Here is a 20767-nt window from a genome sequence, read left to right on the forward strand (position 1 = left end):
GGCGCTGTTAAACCCTTAACGCCTGACTTGTAATGAGTGCCATTCTCTCGTTTCTTAAAATCGCTGAACCATTTAAGGTATTGGATCGGTGTCTTGCCAAACGTGGCAATTAAAGCAGACTTCATACACTCATACTGACCCCTTTCTTCCACACTCAGTTTCAGAATACAGTCATATCCAGTCTGAGGCACTCTGCTTAACAAACACTTAGCCCAATCTCTCTTATCAACATCATGAATTGCACAAGCCATTTCAAATGCTTCAATCCATTGGAAGATATCAGAACCCTCCACAAACACACCAACCAAATCTTTCATAAACTTGGTTGCTGGGGACCTGACACTCTCAACTGGTTTAGCTGAAGTCTCCACTAGAGCTTTCTCAAACTGGATTCGCTGACATTCAGTGTCCTTGTCTTTGAGTTCAAGATCCCTATTCTTCAGTTCCACTTGCTGTGCCAACTCCTCTTTCTTAAGCTCAGCATCTATTTGCAACTTGCGATATTCAAAGGCCAATTTCATCCTTAATAACTCAAGCTCCAAGAAAGTGCTGGGGTTTGGAACAGAGGCAATAGGATTGGGCATTCCCAGAATCAGATTCGGCAACAACCCTCGGGGTAGAGTCCTCATTGGTTGCATCCGCCCCTTAAAGATTTTCACAATCAGTCTGGTAGTCCACCAGTGCAGCTATCAGCTCAGCCCTAGACTTATCCACACAGTCTAACTCCCTGGCTTCACAAGCACTCTGGAGAGCCTCTAAGCTCATCCGAGTCAATTTACCATTCGCAATAGACTCCATTGCTTGTAATGCAGTTATCTTGTACACAACTAAACCTCAATTTAACAAAGTGCAGATATTTTGTAAGTGGCATGGTTATACACTGATTCTTAAAACCATAAGGATCCCACCGCTGCCACCAGTGTAAAGACTGGAGGGGGCTGGTCTGTACTTCTGCTCTCTATATGGTAGAGAGGCACAGAGGACTCCTGCCAAGATTCTCAATTATTGGTACGTGGTCGAGCAATCAAGGCCTAGCTTCTCAGGAGGTGATGTGGTAACTTACCGCCTGGGTCGTAATGAGGCCCAGGGCCTAATTAGGACCCAGGCGGTAAGGGGTTTACGGCGGCGTAAACAGCGCCGACCCTTACCGCCTGATTCCGAGGTCCCTTAGCGCCATGGAGGATTTAACACCTGCTTTTAGCAGGTGTTAAAATCCATGGCGCTAAGGGACCTTGTTGTTAATTACGCCACCGTAATTTACGGTGGCGTAATTAACGCCTTCCCCACTCCCATTATGCCCTATGGGGCAAAAATGGGAATGGGGAAGGGTAAATGGGGATTGGGGACTTACCGCCCCGCCAACCTCGGAATGGGGCGGTAAGTCCGCCAACCACCATGGCGTAAACATAGTTTACGCCATGGTGGTAAAGGTACGACCCAGGTGGTAACTTACCGCCTGGGTCGTAATGAGGCCCACAGTCTTTATATAATTAATATTCAAGGTTATGTACACTATCACAATAACTCACTTTGTGCTCCGAAAATGAACAAGGGTAAATATATACAGTTCTAAAGTGGTACCACAAATATTATCAGATCTCATTAAAGTGCATACTGTCAGAATTTCACACAGATCAAATAAAGAGGAAACCAGCAGTAGAGAGAGGAAGGAAAGCAAGATGGTTAAACAATTGGCAGAATACTGGTTCCGCTACCTAGACACAGTTCTGTGTGGAGATCCCCCCACCTGGGCAACCTGTAAAGCAAAGATGTATCACAAGCCCAGTCCATATATTGTTCTATGAGTCTTATTTCCTTCTACAATAGTTCTACAGCCCCAATGTACCTGGAATTGTAGCGTTCGTCGACGGGAAATCGACGACCCTTCTTGAGTGCCCTCCCTTTAAGGCAGGAGTCACGGGTCGTCGAACATCCGACGGAGAACAGGGTGAACTATGGCAGTAAAGTAGCAGCTTCATTCCTAGCGGTGCTCGTCGACGACGGAGCATTGGCGTCCTGCAAGGAAGAGGCGTGCGGGGCACCTTGGTGACGATAGTTCTGGACCGCAAAGAGAGGATGAAGAACTGTGGCCCAGCAGGGGCATCGAGTCGTCGGCGTCTCTGTGGTCTTTAGGTGGTGGGAAACCCACCGGCGGATGCTCCTTGGCGCATTGACGGATGGGCCTTCACCAGCGGGATAAAGAGGGCGGCGATGCAGATGAGAGCGTCTGTGGATCAAATGAAGTTCTTAGGCAAACAGGAGCACGGCGGGTCCAGTCGGTGACGGCAGTCATCGACAGTGGCAGACAACAGTCTGGGCGCTTCTCTTTGGGACAGTCCCCGTCTCCGGTCGGTAGCCTGTCGTAGGTCTGTCTACCAGGGAGCTTTGGCAAAGATCAACTGGTTCACGCTGGTCCCTCGTAGCTCGGGAAGAGGGTGCCTTACCAGGTCCTCTCCGGGTCAGTCCTTGGAGGCACAGCAGCTTTCAGATTGTGAAGGAGAGCAACAGCAATTCTTCTCATCCAGCAGGGCTTCAAGGTCAAGCGTTAATCCAGTTTCTCATCGTAGTGGAGACTTCAGCTTCTGAACACGATTCCTAGCAGTGAGAGGTCCCCAGATATACTGTTGATCTCCCATTCATTCCGCTGGATCATACTCAAGCATCCAATCACGACTAAGGCCATTCAGGCAGGCAGGCAGCCAATCAGGCACACAGTGCATTCAGGCCATTCACTTCTCTCCAGACACTCACAACAAGTTATGTGTATTGGGACAGGTACCCAGCCATTCAACACTCCACACTGCATTCATACCGGTTTCGGGCAGGGCTGTCTCAGTCATTGTGTTAACCACCAGATACTAGACACCCACAACACAGAATGCGTATTCGTCACACACTCCATTCACCCAGGTCCCACCCACAGGAGTACCCACAACACACGGTCGTTCAGAAGGCTCCAGCCAGTCTGTTCAGCACTTCCCCACACTACCTATATGGAACTTCCACCCAACAGCCAGTCAGGGGGAAGGGCAGAGTCAGGGCTTCCCGGGACTTCGGGAAGATCAAGTTAACAGGCGATGGAAGGCAAGAGGCCATGGGGGCCCTCTTGTCTCCATCAGGAATCTACCTATTCCAATGACAGGGCCTGGGCATCCCAAAATGTAGGATGCTCTGGGCACCAGTCAATTCAGCATGGAGCTGCCACCAGCTCGTTCCCTGCTCTGTGGGTCACACACTGGTGCCCAAAAAACATACACTAGGGGCACAGGGTCGTACCTCCACCCATGGGTGCCATAAGGGTATCCCATGGGTCTGTTCACCAAACCAAAAGAGAGAGCTGCACCGCCAGGAGTCCCACATGAACTCCTGCATGGAAAACATGACAGAACACACGATAAAAAGCAGTAAAGGATAAGGATACACAGGCCCTGTTCCTCCGATGCATTTCCAGCATCACACTATGTTTAAATGCTATTGTCTTGTGCAATGCACTCCCTTTTTCGGAAGGTGCCTCCCATCACACTTACCATAAACACATCGCCCCTGCAGCTGCCATGCCATACCTAAGGCTCCCTGCAATCGCCATACAAGTTTCTTTGCTACTCAGGTAGCCGTCCATTTCCATACTGTGCGCCAATACCGCTGGCACACCACCCTCCTCTTCTCATAACATTTCTCACACAAAGCGCTTGTCACTCACGCCCCCTTGCCATCCCTTCTTGTACACACCTGATGCCGCACACCATATTCATCAGCCCCTTTCGCCATCACATTGTCCTCCCACACCACGTGGTGCCATCATAGTAAACCTTTCTGACACATACCGTCACCGCACACTGCTGTACAATCACAATTTTGCCCATGCAGCCTCCAGGAAAATGGGACGCCGAAGCTGAGCCACATATAACTACTAATGTCAGTGCACACAGTTCAACGTACAAGAGGCCCAGCTGCCCACACTATCTCTTACAACCTTGCCATACACATTACAGCCGTTTCCTCCAATACACCATGGCAGGGTTGCCCAAAATTGTTCACGCACAGCATGCTTCTAATTTCAATGGCCACAATCCAACGTACAAGAGGCCCAGCCAGGCACACTACCTCTTACAACCTTGCCACACACAGCACAACACTATCCTCTGATGCACCCTGGCGGCGTCTCCCAAAACGTTCACGCACAGCATGCTTCCCTCCAGCCAACCACCGGCCACGTCCAATGTTCGCCGACATCACGCCGCACCGTGCACCAATTACACTTTGGTCCGCGGAATGAACAGGGAAATGGATCCACAGAGCGGACCCAGATATCACACATTTTTAGAGATGTACATTTCTGTTGTTTCCTACAAAACTACTGGTCGGATTTCCACCAAACACACAAAGGACGCTTTCTGGCCCAAGCCACTGTTCCTGCCGCAAATTTGGTGAACATCCGTCCAGCCGTTCAGGCGATAGTTTTTACCCATTCAGTCTATGGAAAAAACGGATTTTTGGCACCCCTTTATAATTTTGCCCCCCCGCATCCGACCCTTGAAGCGCTTGTCAGTTGAGGCTTTCGCCGCCACTTTCTCACCCCTCCTCCCCGTTTTGCTGACTCTTACCCTGACACAGCCCTCTCCATGCTCTATTCTGCTATATCTGATACTCTTGATATTCTTGCCCCTGTCATGAGAATCCACCTGAAGCCCAAAGCCAAGTGCAACTCCTGGTACGACTCAGACGTCATCACCCTAAAACGCAAGTGCAGGGTGGCTAAGAGGAAATGGCGTGCTTCATGTACATCCTCTGACAAACTGGCCCGTTGCCTGCTCCAAAGGCAATATCGGCTCTCTGTCCTAACCAAGAAGAGAGCTCATATCCAAGCCCGCGTCTCTGCAGCATCTAACAACTCGGCTGAACTCTTTAAAATCTGCAAGGAACTGGCCAATCGTGCCGCAGTCAAGATGAACAGTTGCAACAGAGGCCACATATCTGCAAAGGTGAAGCATACTGCCAAAACTACACTCAGAGACTGCCCTACAAAGACTCTACTCCTTCCAACCTGAAATTAGCAGCAATGCCTCTTTGCACGGCATACCTGTGCAAATCTTGCACAAAGGTATCACGGACGATCAGTACTGAACGTGTCTCCATCTGTGCCAACCTCAATACAGACAGTATTGGGAAAAAATAGTACAGCCGCTTCCTGTGAACCACGCCCTAAACAACTGGTTGGATAATCCTCACAGTTCCTTTTCCATGGCCACCATGCTCAGAAGGGCAGGATGTGGCATGTGCGCTTTCCCAGCTACAGCGCGGGCCATGTGCCAGTACTGCAGGGACAGTCATTCTTCCCTTTCCACTGTTCTTTTTGCTGCACTATGCATGCAGCAATCACATCCAAGACCTCTGCATCCAACACTATCATTTACATACTCCATATGTACTGTTAAGCACTCCGAGTGCACATCGCGTGTGCTTCCAAAGCACCTCGAGTAGAAAGTTCTGCAAAAGAATGCACTATTTCAGCATCCAAAACCATCAGAGCAGCACGCAACACAATGTTGGTCATGCACCCAACAGTCTATGGGCCTCATTCCGAGTATGGCGGTAAGGGATAGCGGCCACCGCTAACGAGAGCGGTGGCGGTAATCCCTTACCGCCATACTCCGAGTTCCCTTTGCACCATGGAGGTTTTAACACCTGCTTTTAGCAGGTGTTAAAAACCATGGCGCTAAGGGACCTTGATGTTAATTACGCCACCGTAATTTACGGTGGCGTAATTAACGCCTTCCCCACTCCCATTATGCCCTATGGGGCAAGAATGGGAATGGGGAAGGGTAAATGGGGATTGGGGAATTACCGCCCGCCAACCTTGGAATGGGGCGGTAATTCCGCCATCCACCAAGGCGTTGCCGGTCTGGGTACGGCGTCAACCAAGGCGTTAATAGCACCATTGGTTAGCGCCGTACTCGGAATGAGGCATTATGCCTTGTCCACACCCAGCACAACATAATGGAGCCGTGTATGCGACCAGGTGGCCAGGTACCACAATCCACAAACGTAACATAGCCAGCGGCACTTCTAGCCAACCCACGCACCATAATACAGCGATGCATGGAAACATGTTACAGTTCGCAGAATCCTCAAACATACTGTAAAATCATATGCTCCAGGCTTGGTTATGTTACTTCTTCATAACTTTATTGCCATTTCTCAAGTTACATATAATACAAGACATTAAGACATCAAGATACATCAACACCGGAACCCATCACTCAGGAGGGAAGGGACCAACTGACTCTGGGCCTCATTACGACCCAGCCGGTAAGTTACCGCCTGGGCCGTGACTTTACCACCATGGCGTAAACTACGTTTACGCCATGGTGGTTGGCGGACTTACCGCCCCATTCCGAGGTCGGCGGGGCGGTAAGTCCCCAATCCCCATTTACCCTTCCCCATTCCCATTTTTGCCCCATAGGGCATAATGGGAGTGGGGAAGGCGTTAATTACGCCACCGTAAATTACGGTGGCGTAATTAACTCCATGGTACCTTAGCGCCATGGATTTTAACACCTGCTAAAAGCAGGTGTTAAAAGCGCCATGGCGCTAAGGGACCTCGTAGTTGGCGGTAAGGGGTCGGCGCAGCTAACGCTGGCGTTAACCCCTTACCGCCAGGGTCGTAATGAGGCCCTCTGACTAGAACACTCACCAAGGCATTCTCCCACATGACATCACCAAGAACATCACAGGCCACAGCAGACTCAGAAAAGCACTATGCAACACATCTCCCTCCGTTACTACAACACAAATACAGATCCACAGACAAACCCGAGCACACCACAGACAAGCACGTCATAACAAATCTCCCTCCTTATGCATCACTAAACAACCAAGACACAACATGAGTGGATCTCCCGCAACTGCATAAATCCGAAACTACCCCTATACACATCCGAAGCCTTCAGCAAATACACAAACCTCCTTCCGTCTGTCCCTGTCACGGACAAACTCTAGACTCACACTCTAGATGCCTACCAACCCGGATGCCTACCAACCCGGATCCAGGGCAAAACCCAACCAACAAACCAATGCTACCAAAGAATAACTTTTAACCTACCACCCGTCCCCACCAAAGGCGAGCCTTCAGGCTGCCACCCTGAAGCACAACCTGTCATACTGATGCACTGCCTGACATCCAGGATGACAAACGAATCACCACAACCGCAAAGAAAACAACTCGAGGATGATAATCGAATCACCACAACCGCTAAGAAAACAACTCCAGGAAGACAAACGAATCACCACAACCGCAAAGAAAACAACTCAGCGAAAACACCACAACACCAGAAAATATCACACAATCTGCATCAATCCCAGTTACACACACATAAAGCTACACATAGAGCCAATCGAGCACACGCAACCACGCCAAGATATAAGAATCCTCCAACAACTTGAAGATGCTGGCCATCCATCTCCAAGTCCACCAACATAAACGTTAGGTTGACCACTACACCCATCTCGATGACAACTCCAGCGAGTAACAATATCAAACCCTGACCCTACACACAAAAGCCTGGATTGACAACACTCTCACAAAAAGAAAACAATCTCACCAGACTCAACAGGACAGCTTCCTTCCTTTGCAACTTAGGCTATCTGGAGTGCATCCCAACCAGTGCCCACAACTTCATCTAAAAATAACTACCTGTCCTTTCAAGGTGAGTAGTACAACCTACAATGCACCAATACTCATCTTAACTCAACCGGAGACCTTCCCGTTCTCCACATTGCGCACACTAAAAATCAACTCCAGCATACCGTGGTCAGAGGCACTACCTTGCCGCACTACTAGCACTACGCAACTATGTCCTTACTAGTGCATCTCCACTCACGCCAAAGCTTGCACCCAGAGGTGCTACCTCACTGCACCTTTCGCTAAAAACAGAGGAGCTACCTTCCAACACTGCAAATGAAGGCGCTACCTCTCAGCACCTCCGACACCATAAAACTATTTCACTAAACATAGTCAACGCTGCACCCAGAGGCGCTACATTGCAGCACTTCTGACACCACAAAATTATTTCACTAAACCTAGTCAACGCTGAACCCAGGGGTGCTACCTAGCAGCACTTATCACTAAAACATAGGCGCCAATTCAAGCACTTCCAACTCAACTAACACACCTGCTCCTGTCAAAGGTAAAACACCAAACACTACAGGTTCTATTCGCACACGTGACAGCCTGACACTCTGACACAACTCCCATACCTGTTATCTTTTCAAACAACAAAGCTTGAAGTCTATCCCCATACTTCTTCATTCAGATAAACACCATGTGATACTTCATTGAACTATAGCAATAAAAAACAATAGCATACACTTGCCCGTCCGTGGAACACTTGTGAGTTCAGACCCTAAAAGTCCATGTTGTTATTTAAGAACAAAAATCCTAAAACTGTTAGACTAGCTCACTCAGCCAAATATGCTGCACATCTACTCACTTGCCACATAAACTCACACTTCATTTTTAGACTTTAATGCAGCTACAGCTCAAACTTTAGATAATAGTAGCTTGAAAATCATTGTCCTATTACCTGCAAATCCTCAAAATTCGTTAATGTTCTACATAACATCACTCATCCTTTGCCATTTGTCCACCAATGCTTGTTCACTACAGCACCAAAGTCATGCTCCATGTCATCCATACTATACTGGATTATGCAAACATTCCATTTCACAATGTATCATTTTTTCTATGGGGAAATTCGGTCTTACTAATTCTTAAATTCCTAAAACGTTAAAGACACAGGGCCTCAGGAGGGGGCGCTGTTGCGCACGTCTAAAATGACCGCCTGGGTGGAGAGCTCCGGCTCGTTCGAAATCCTTGTATCCTGTATATCCTTCCAGTTCTAAGTTGTCTGACGAATACCCACAGAATATTGCGGCGGAAGGTCTGGGGAAGAGCCCCTGAAAAAACGGAACACGTCACCCCTGGGACAACGGAGATATCCACTGGTGAAGTTGCAGCGTCTGAAGAGCTGCGACGTGGCCGCCCGAGGGCTTCATGTAATTTCTACGCGAGCCCAGAACTAGCAACTGTGGGCCGGCCAGGTGGGGGAGGGGCAGCCCAACAACACACAGGCGCTGCCGGAGGGCGGCAAGACTCTGTTTCTCTTCCCTCCCCCCGAGCGAAGATACGAACGCAGATCTCCCTGCACCAGGTTCTGAGTTGAAAATCCTATCGAGTGCCCGGAGACACACCGCGATGACAGCACATAGCCCCTTGGGCCGCGATCCCCCCCGCAGCTGAAGTCAAGCTGAGGTGACGCTGGTGAAGTAAGTGGGCCGCCGTGGGGGTGCGCCGGGGGCCCTGAAATACTGGGCAGATTACACCCATGGAAGAACATGGCAGGGGGCCGCCACACCTGTGAATACGGTGCGCCTGGGTCCTCGTGAGAGGTGAGACGAACGCAGCAACGTGGCTGGTGGTGCCCCAAAATAAAAGCAGCTCGCCGCTACAGCGTTATTAAAAGTGAGGGGTAGGCTGCGGGGACACTGTCTGGACCCCTTGTGTATGCGGGGATAAGCATAACAGCGTGGCCAGTGTTTCCTGGTGATAAAGGCAGCTTGTCGCCGCGGCTTGGAGGAGAAGAGGGGTGATACAGTGTGTGCCCTCTTGGCTCACCCAATGCCCACTTGTCGGTAGGGTGAAGTGGAATACAGCAATCCCCGCGACACGGAAATACGCCCGAGGCGTGACAGGGCCCGACACCTCATGTGTACTGCGGCACGCCCTGATCAATGAGACTAGACAAAAGCCGCTGAAATACTTTCCTTCACACCCGTTGAACTCCTCTACTGGACACCAGAATGTCAGGCATATAGGTGTCGGGAGCCCTGAGACACAATTGGTAAAAGGACATAGCAGGCAGGCTGGCAACTGTGTAAGCACAGAGTTCCCGGACCACAGGGAGAGTGTGGAGAAGCGATACAACAGGCCAAGGTGGCCGGGTGCGGACATCTGGTCGCCACAACATTAAAGGGTTGAAGGGAATCGCACAGGAAACATATTAACAGCAAACCCTTTGGCCACAATCAGTGTTCACGCTAGAACTGTGGGAGTTTAATAATAACGCCTCTGGGGGAAAGAGTACCGTTGGGGCGAGACAGAACCCAGTCCCCCACCTACATTGCAGCACACCCCGAGCTGGGAAACAGGGCAGAGGCAGCGCCATCACCCTCCATTATAACCGCTGTAATTCGATACTGGTCGCCGGGGCAGCAGTCATATATACGTGGGAGAGCACAATTCACCCCAAAAGTGGTAATTTTGTCTAATGGCCCGCACTGAGAAGAAGGCTGCAGGGGGAAGAAAGACCGGCCCAATGGACTCCTTTGCCAGCTCCCAGACGCAGGCGGCATCAGGAGGGGCAGCACAAACATCCAAAAGCCGAGACACAGACCCTTTAGATCACCTGGCAACAATTGTGTCGAATGGGTTTCTGGCTGTCAACTTTAAGTTGGATGACATAGTGGTGACAATTTGTCGGAATAGAAATAATATTATGCCTCCTATTGTAATAGTTATATGTGTATTGGCCTATGCCAAGTTGTCTAAACATCATGCGCGAACAAACTCCACGGCAAGGTCTTGACCTCAGAGAAATCAATGTAAGCCGCCATCTTGAATTAAGCCGCCATTTTAGGTTCTCTTGTTATGTAGAAGTCACCCTGAACATCAAAATGGAGGCCACATGACATTTCGAATAGATTCTGGCCGTTGTGACCTCCGTACAGCTGAATGATTAATATGCCTGCAGGCCACTTGTCGGAGTTCTGAACTGAGACCTTGTCCTACTGTTGACCTATATGTAAATGTACTACTTATTTCAGCGAAACTAATCAAAATGCATATATTAAAGGTTGACCTGGCAAGGAACCCTAGACCAGTATTGTATTTCGCAGAATGGTTAACCCGTAAGAGGGTTGGCCAAGGGCTGAACAAATTGTATAAATGGCCCGGGTATTCCAATGTGCGGTCTCTCACTGAACACATCGAACCCTCGTTGAAGTTCGTTATGTTCTACTGAGAGCTGAATAGCTATCCGTTTGTCAATCGACTTGGTAACTGTTGTAACTTGAAATAAAGTACTTGTATGTTTCTTTGTAACCTGTGTTGGTGTGTTTCCTTTTGGGCTTCCCGGCCTCATATTATTTTTTCTGTTTTCACAGTTGGCGCCTGAATAGGGACCCTCAAGATTGATGCCGGATCATTGAAGGTTGACGCAGGCTATCGAACCGGGATCGGACAGTGTGATACTGCGGGCCCGACCGAACGAGACGCGATACCTCGGCAGCGCTGCACGATCCGATCCTTGGACGATAGTCGTGTGGTCTGAAATGGCATCTTGACGAGGGTCCATTTTTGAGGCGGGCAGAAACCACCAAACACAAGGTAAAATTCGTTAGGTAAGTTCTTTGGTAAACAGTACGGTCCTCCTTAGGTTTGGTCAGGTGTAGTCGTGACCCGACTCTTAATTTAACCCTGACAATTTGAATTTGGCGTATTGTATCTGCAGACAAAATTATTGACCAGGTAACACCAATTTATTGTGAAATGCCTGGGAAATTGTCTAGCTTCTTTAGGGCACTGTTCCGCAGCGATCGACAATCTTTGGAATTTAGCCGCCCGGCACCACATGAGTGGTCGCCGGCGTGTACTATGTACTGTAAGAAAGGCATTGGAAGTATAGTATTTAATGATATTTGGCACAGACAAACCAGACATGCCTCCGAATTTCAGTGGCCAATCAATGGTAATTTCGAGATCCCCCGTATTGAATACCTAGAATTGGTCTTGTTAAAGAAGAAGGCCAGACCTGCAGCATTTGATGTTTTGCAGAATTGGAAAAAAGAAGCGTTGCAGCAGCTTAAAAGTAGGGATAAACATGCACGCCATCATAAAGCGAATGCTGGAAAGGCGTTGTTATATGATAAGGAAAAACATTCAGAGTCAGTCAAGAATATGGATAGGGCTTTCTCACTCAGTATCCAGAAAATCTATCCCTCTAAAGATTTTCATGTTTCCGAAGAATTTATTGACAAATTGTTAAACGAACGAAGGGCTGGTGCCTCTGCACCACCTCCGTATGATCCTCTCCCTGGTGCTCTGCCTATTCCTGCTGTTATTCCTGCTGTTATTCCTGTTCCCCCTGTACAACCTATTGTTCCTATTCCTCCAGTTGTTGTTCCTCCACCTACTCTACCACCTCTTCCCCTTGCGCCAATAGTCACACCTCCATTGAATTTGCCCGCACCTCCGCTCCCGAGTGGTTCTGTACCGACTATAGTTGATCAGGGTGCAGGGTCAAAGATTGTCACTCAAAATACTGTCTCTGCAGAAAAGAAACGGGAATTATTTGCATGGGCTAAGCATTGTATGGAGAGAGATGATCAAGCTAATGTTTTTTCCACATTATCAAATATGGGCAATTTTCCCGAGAAAAATGTTTTTATTGAAGGTTTGGGGACTCATTTATGTGTAATGTGGGGTAGATTACATAATGCAGATCTCCCACAAGGGTTGAGGGATCTGAATACTCTAGCGCTTTCAAGGGACACTGAGGAGAAAGTACATGGTCATGTCGAGAGGTTATTTGAGTATAGGAGGGACTTAGAAAAATTGCGGGATGAGGATGATGAAGACGACAGTATGTATGTGCAGAAACGATTCCTTCCGTGTCGTAAATCGCCATCGGAGGAAGTACAAATCTGTACAAAAGATGCGATTCGATGGATCTCGGATTTATCGATACCGCCAGATGAAGTGTATGACACGTATAGTCAGTATACAGTAGAAATGCAGAGGAAGGTGATTCAGGTAATGGTGCAGTACCGGCAGGATGAATGTGTAAGGAAGAAGGTTAGTTGTCCTACAGAGTTATTGGGTATTTGTAAGAGGGCTTTTTCGCCCGACACTTCTTCGACTGCCTTAGTGCTCGACCTGGCTCTGTTGCTTAGTAAGCGATCGGAATTACCTATATCTCAGTTGCCTATGAGAGAGGTTCCTCTGACATTTGTCCCAAAGGTTGAGATTTCTACTAACGTTGGGACAGGTGCAATCGCTGTGGACATTCCCGCACATTATGTATCACAATTTGTTCATGTCCTGTTTTCGTGACAGGAAGTGAACACTATTAGACAATCAATTCCTGATATTAGGAAAAATCTGACAGGATTCTACAAAGAGATAGAGTCCGTTTTGCAGTCCTCTGTGTTCACCCTAAGTGATATTGGGCTTCATTCCGACCCTGGCGTGAACCAAGGCGCTATTAGCGCCTTGGTTGACGCCGTTATCTTTCCGATTCTGCCATGGTGAATGGCGGAATTACCGCCCCATTCCAAGGTTGGTGGGGTCAATAATTCCCCATTCACCAAGGGCCCTTCCCCATTCACATTTTTGCCCCATAGGGCTCAATGGGAATGGGGAAGGCGCTAATTACGGCACTGTAAATTACGGTGCCGTAATTAGCTCCTAGATCCCTTTGCAGGTTGGTTTTTTAACGCCTGCAAAAAGCAGGCGTTAAGTACCACCCCGCAAAGGGAACTCGGAGTAGGGCGGTAAGGGTTTAACGGCACCGGTCTCGTTAACGGTGACCGTTAACCCTTACCGCCCGACTTGGAATGACCCCCATTGACTTGTTATTCCCTGTTCTCCTGCCCGTAGATTTATGGAAGCAGGTTCGAACAATAGACGATGTGCCTGGGTCGGGAGATAGGTGGGCTAACATAACTAGGTTTGATGGGGAAAGACCAGCTGGTGAGAAACCACCTCAGGTAATACTCACTTTGCCTGATAGAATTGTTGCAACATTGAAAACCATAATTCCTGAGAAAAGAATTATTTGGGACAAGCTTACGGCCTGTGTTCAAGGAAAATCTGAGGCTGCCACCAAATTCTTTAATCGATTCGAACAGGTATTCTCTGACTTCAGTGGACAGGACTTGGGCACAGAGTCTGGGAAAAGGTTGTTTGTGGACAAATTTGTGCGTGGATTGCTGCCTGACATCCAGTCACAGATTATTTCCTCTGAGAGCGCTTGGCAGGCGAAATCCCAATCTGAAGTTTTGCACATGGCTCAGTATTACGAGAACCGTGTCAATAATGAAAAAGATAGAGTCGAGAAGAGGAAAGGAGATTTGAAGACTAAAGTATTGTTACAGCAAATTGTTAGAAATCCCAGAGGAGGTAACTCACTGACCAGAGGTCAGTATGTTCCGCAAGGAAACGTCCCCTTGGGTCCTGTGAATATTAATCAATGTGCCTATTGTCGCCAGGAAGGTCATTGGCGTGCACAGTGCCCCGTCCTTCGACAGAGGTCAAACAACACATTTGGGAGTATGGGTAGACGACCTAGAGGTCGCCTCGGAGTGGGGGGCCCTGATAGAGGTCAGTTCTCACAAGATCCTCAGCAACCTTTTTCACAGGATAATCAGACTTTGAGTGTGAACACAAGAAATGTATTTCATCACCCTTCTGCTGCCTACCTTTCTGAAGAGCTTCCTTTCGACGACATTCTGTTTCGTTAGGATTGCCCGAAGCAGGGTTTGGAACCTTCACCTATTCCCGTTAGTCAAAAAGGTGCCTACGCTGAACTGTTAGTGGGGAATAGGAAACATCAGTTCTTGATAGACACTGGAGCACAGAAGTGCTCCAGTGATCATTCTCGGGTTCCAAACATTCCACTGTCAGGGCAAACTATTGTTTCTGTAGGGTTTTTTGGCATGCCAGTTGTTTGTTCGGTTTCTTCGCCGGTGCCTGTTTCATTGGGTCCTTTTACGGACCACTGCCCATTCCTCTTGACTTCAAACTGTGGAGAGAATTTGCTGGGGTTAAATCTGTTGAAGAAATTAAATGCAGTGATTCATTGTTCCCCTGACGGAGTGCAACTGACAATTTCACCACAGCAACTTCCCAGTTCTCAGTTTCTGACTCGACCATTGCCTCCTGAATTTAGCATTGTCCCGGAATGTTTGTGGGCGGTTGACGACAATGATGTTGGGGTATTACAGGTTGAACCCGTTAAAATAGTTTTGAAACATGGAGTTAAACTACCACGCATTCCGCAATATAAGATCTCAGTTGAGGGCGAGCGTGCTTTGAAGTGCATTGTTTCCAATTTTGTGCATCGAGGGGTCATTGAAGAGATTGCAGGTAGTTTATGTAACAGTCCGATTTTACCCGTGTACAAGAAAGGCGTCAATGCAATCGCATTCCGTTTCATAATTGATCTACGCACTATTAATAAAGTTGTCGCCCCACAATTTCCAATTGTGCCTGATGTGACAACGATATTAACGATGATCCCTGCTACAGCTACTCACTTTAGTGTTGTGGATCTGAAGAATGCTTTCTTCAGTATTCCTATACACAAGGAGAGTAGATATTTGTTCGTGTTCACCTTGGGGGGACGTTCGTTCACATTTACTCGTGCACCTCAAGGTTATTCTGAAAGTCCAAACATTTATAGTAGGGCTTTGAAAGAGCAGCTTGACACCCTTGAATTGCCATCTACTTGTAACTGCTTCAGTATGTCCATGATTTGCTTTTAGCTGCAGATTCTGAAAGTGCTTGTAAAGAAGGCATTGTATTGTTGCTTATTCATTTGGCTGAACATGGTCATAAAGCTTCGCTTAAGAAATTTCAATATTGTTGTCAGGAGGTCGCCTATTTAGGCTATCTCCTGTCAAAGGAGGGGAGAAGATTGACACCTGAAAGAATAAAACACATTTCTGGCATGTCTGTCCCAAATACACAGAAGGAAGTCAGAGCCTTAATAGGTATGGATTCTTACTGTAGGCTGTGGATCCCGAACTTCTCACTAGTGATAAAACCGATGTTGGCCTTGACAAAGAAGGGCATTTCTTCGCCGCTGCCATGGAAGTCGGAACATCAACGATCATTTGAGCTTCTCAAAACCGCGTTATGCTCTGCACCGGTTCTGGGTACTCCAAATTACAATAAGGCTTTTGTGTTGTTTGTGCATGAATGTGATGGATGTGCTTTGGTTGTATTAACAGAGGAACATGGAGGGAAGAATAGACCATGCGGCTACTACTCTTCCGCCCTTGATCCTGTCGCATGCGCTTTGCCAAGATGTTTGCGAGCCGTCGCTGCTGCTGCTGTGTCTGTAAAACAGAGTGAGGGAATGGTCCTAGGCCATGATTTAACCCTAATGGTACCTCACTCTGTAGATGTCCTATTGAATAAAACCCAAACACAGCACCTCACCTCTGCACAGCTAACAAGGTATGAATTAATTCTGTTTGCCCCTCACATTCAAATTAAGAGGTGTTGTGTTCTTAATCCGGCTGAACTCCTACCTTTCCCGCAAAATACTGTTTGCAGTGATGAAGAATCACATGACTGCCTGTATACTACTGAACAGGAAACGAAGGGCAGGATAGACCTTATAGATACTCCTTTGGATAATGCGGAAGGGGAGCTGTTTTGTGACGGCTCCTGCTTCAAACTTCCGGATGGTACATCTACAGCTGCTTATGCAGTCACTACATTGAGTACGGTTAGAGAATTCCGCATAACTCCGCGCAGGCCGCAGAGATTATAGCGTTTACCCGAGCTTGTGAACTATCCGAAGGGCGTACAGTAAATATATATACTGATAGCCAGTATGCCTTTGGGGTGGCTCACAACTTTGGGAGGCTCTGGTCGGAAAGAGGGTTCCTAACCTCACATGGGACCAAGATTCAGCATGGCCCCCTGATAGTGCAATTGCTCTCGGCACTCGCGCTCCCTAGTCAGTTAGCGATCATAAAGTGCGCAGCGCATCGCAAGGTCATAGATGGTGTGGGGAAAAGGAACGCTTTTGCTGACCAGATGACCAGGCAAACGGCCATAGACCTTAGTACAGACATGTATGCTCTAAGAGAAACAAGAGATGCCTATGTAATGGATGAGGGTATTGGGTCTGTACGAGATATCCAAGCTGATGCCACAATAGAAGAGTCTAAAAAGTGGGCCGAAGGGATGGGGAAACAAGATGAAGATGGGTGTTGGGTGGACACATCTGAAGGGAAATGGTTGCTCCCTAATTCAAATGTGCTGATGATGGTGACAATGGCACACGGTCCTACGCATGTGTGTGCTCAGCAGATCACGAAAATGTTAGAGAAAGTCTGGGTAAATGATAAAATTTTGAAAATCGCTCAGCATTATGTCCAGATTTCCATGATTTGCTTGCAGCACAATGTGGGGAAGGGGACAGCAACTCCAAGGGGTAGTTTTGGGCCTCCTTCTGTCCCCTTCGAGGTCATCCACTTTGATTTTATTGAGATGGAACGGTGTAACAATCTAAAATATGTCCTTGTGATCATTTGTGCCTTTAGTAAATGGGTTGAGGCTTTCCCCGTTAAGGATGCTACTGCCATGACCACTTCGAAGACTATGGTAAAGGAGTTCTTCCCACGATTTGGGTTGCCGAGAGTAATTTGGTCGGACAACGGTCCAGATTTTGTTGCAGCAGTAATCTTGCAGATATGCACAGCATTACACATCGAAAAACGATTTCATTCGGCTAGACATCCTCAAAGTGCTGGGTTGGTAGAGAGACATAACGGTATCCTAAATAATAAGCTTGCTAAAACATGTGCCGGCACCAAACTGAAATGGCCAGACGCCTTGCCTATTGTGTTGTTAGCCATGCGTACCACACCTCAAACTAAGACTGGGCTCTCTCCATTCGAGGTGGTGATGGGGAGGCCTGCCAATATTTGGGGTTTTCCGAAGCCTAAAGCGCTGAGAGATGTCGAAAATGTATTGCTTGCAGACTACTGTAACCAGTTGACTAAAAATTTGTATTTCATTTATCATCAGGTCCGATCAGCTTTACCTGTACGGTTCATGGGCCCAGGACACAATATTCAGGCTGGTAGTTGGGTCCTGGTAAGGGCCTATGAAAGGTCCTCCTGCCTCGTGCCTCGTTGGCGGGGACCCTACCAGGTGCTGTTGGTCACCCAGACAGCAGTGCGGCTGGCTGGAAAGAAGCATTGGATCCACGCGACGCATGTCAAGAAATTTCCTCACCCGACGCCACACGTTACAGAACAAGCAGAACCCCTTGCTGATACTACAATCTCTGATCCTGGAGTAGAAAATAGCGCTGTGAGTGTGTCGGAGAATCTCTCTGAGCCCGTGGAGCTTGGGGAACCGTCCATTTTGTCTCCGCACTCTTCGGAAAAGTCACTTCCGGAGAACGTTGTTTCAAGTTCTGCGACTTCCGTCGCCTCTGATACGTTGCTTCCCTCAGGAAATGTCGTTACATTATTTCCGGATCAAGCAGTACCGGGAACCACCAGGTACGACCTTCGACGAAGAAAATAGAACTACAGCACAGGTTTTGCCTGTGCATCTGGAAAAGAAAAGAGTCATTGAGAGTTTTGTTCTTGCATGGAAAAAAAGGGGATTCTGCTGGCTAGGGTTGGGGAAGGACTAAGGAGTCGCGTGACCGTAGTGTCGCCAGCAACGAACATTGGGGTCGTCGATTGAAAAACTATGATGTCTGCCACCTCCACCGCTACTGCTCGTATTGGACTTGTAAATAAAGGGGTGACCAACTCGGACAATGAACAATGTGCCTGGGCCCCGAAAACGTATTGCTGTGTTGTGATGATAATAATTGGGATTTGTATAGTCACTGCCGTGAGACTCTGGTACTTTGAAGAAATGTAACCTCTAGAGCCTCTTTTGCCAATTGAAATTGTACCTACTGCTCTGACTCCCTCTGTACACCTTCATACTCTGTCACCTAGGGACTCCCAACATAGACGAAAGAATCATAGTAACACTTTAATGATAATAATGAATTCGCCGCATGTCATTTTTAATAAGAGCAACTGCTGGATCTGCACCCATTTACCGCAACATGGGAACAAGGGGCTAGGGTGGTATATTCACCCTTTACCTTTAACGACTGCTTGCTATGCCTCTCTTAGAGCACTATTCTTTGGCCGTTGGAATGATAGCATCTCAGGGAACTTTGATGGAACTAATTTAAATGATTTTGAGAAACGTGTATTGACTCCCCTGGGATGCTCGCTTTTTGCAAATAGAAGTAAGCCTAATGTTGCTTCTATTAGGCCATCTGATAAACTGTCTCTTCCTTTCCAAACTCTAATTTCCTTTAAAATGGCTCCGATAGGCAATAAGGATGCCGTGCCTCCTTCCTACTCTGTTAACCATAGCCCCGATTCAGTTCCCTTCTGTGTACAAAGGAATGCACCCCGTCAATGGGAGATTTTGAAGGTTGTGCGAACGTTGTAAATTTGACCGGGGATAACAGGCCTTTGTATGTAGGGGGGCCTGTCTATTTCATACAGCATTTCCCTGTTTGCCCAAGGATTGGCAGGGAACCTGTTATTTAGGGATCCTGTTACCTGGGGTATTTATAGCTAGTACATTGGAAGTTTCTAAGGCTCGACCACGGCGGGACGAGAATGGAGATACCCCTGGGCAAATCTTGGGAGATATAGCAAAATCAGTTGTGCCATTTTGGGGACAGATAGCAAATTCTGGAAATATTAGGGGGCTAGCAAGAGTACTGGAGAGAACCATCAACCGGACCACGGATATACTCTATAATATGACGCTGGAACAGAAAGCAATAAGATTGGTAGCGCTCCAAAACCGGATGGCCTGTAAATTAGTGGGGTCCGCTTGTTGTGTTTTCATACCAGATTCCTCCCCGACAATTTTCAAGGCAATACAGAACTTGCACGTCCTTAGTTCAGAGGTGCATGTTCCTGTGGGAGATTGGAGTATTAGTACTTGGTTCTGGGACTCCTTACGATCCTGGGGTTGGAAGGTGCTTTCCGTCATACTGGTTATTTTGGGGATTCTGCTATTCCTTTGTTGCTGTATCCAATGTCTACCTAGTATATGTGCAATGCTAGGGGGATGTTGCGCTCAGGCGGTGAGCACGATAGGACATAAAGTGTATGCCCCAGATACAGTATCTAAAGAGTTTGTGTTGCAAGAGGTTCTGGTGAACGACCTAATGGCTATAGATATTACAGATAACGATTCAGGATGTATGGACGACAATGCATGGAGTTATTTGCAAAAACATCAGAAATAGTCTTAGCACTTGGCATAGGCCAAAAGGAGGGTTTGTCGGAATAGAAATAATATTATGCCTCCTATTGTAATATTTATATGTGTACTGGCCTACGCCAAGTTGTCTAAACATCATGGGCGAACAAACTCCACAGCAAGGTCTTGACCTCAGAGAAATCAATGTAAGCCGCCATCTTGAATTAAGCCGCCATTTTAGGTTCTCTTGTTATGTAGAAGTCACCCTGAACATCAAAATGGAGGCCAAATGACATTTCGAATAGATTCTGGCCGTTGTGACCTCCGTACAGCTGAATTATTAATATGCCTGCAGGCCACTTGTCGTAGTCGTGAACTGAGACCTTGTCCTACTGTTGACCTATATGTAAATTTACTACTTATATCAGCGAAACTAATCAAAATGCATATATTAAAGGTTGACCTGGCAAGGAACCCTAGACCAGTATTGTATTTCACAGAATGGTTAACCCGCAAGAGGGTTGGCCAAGGGCTGGACAAATTGTATAAACGGCCCGGGTATTCCAATGTGTGGTCTCTCACTGAACACATCGAACCCTTGTTGAAGTTTGTTATGTACTACTGAGAGCTGAATAGCTATCCGTTTGTCAATCGACTTGGTAACTGTTGTAA

This window comes from Ambystoma mexicanum, chromosome 2q, assembly GCF_040938575.1.
Source record: "Ambystoma mexicanum isolate Mex_15411 chromosome 2q, UKY_AmexF1_1, whole genome shotgun sequence".
Lineage (NCBI taxonomy): Eukaryota > Metazoa > Chordata > Amphibia > Caudata > Ambystomatidae > Ambystoma > Ambystoma mexicanum.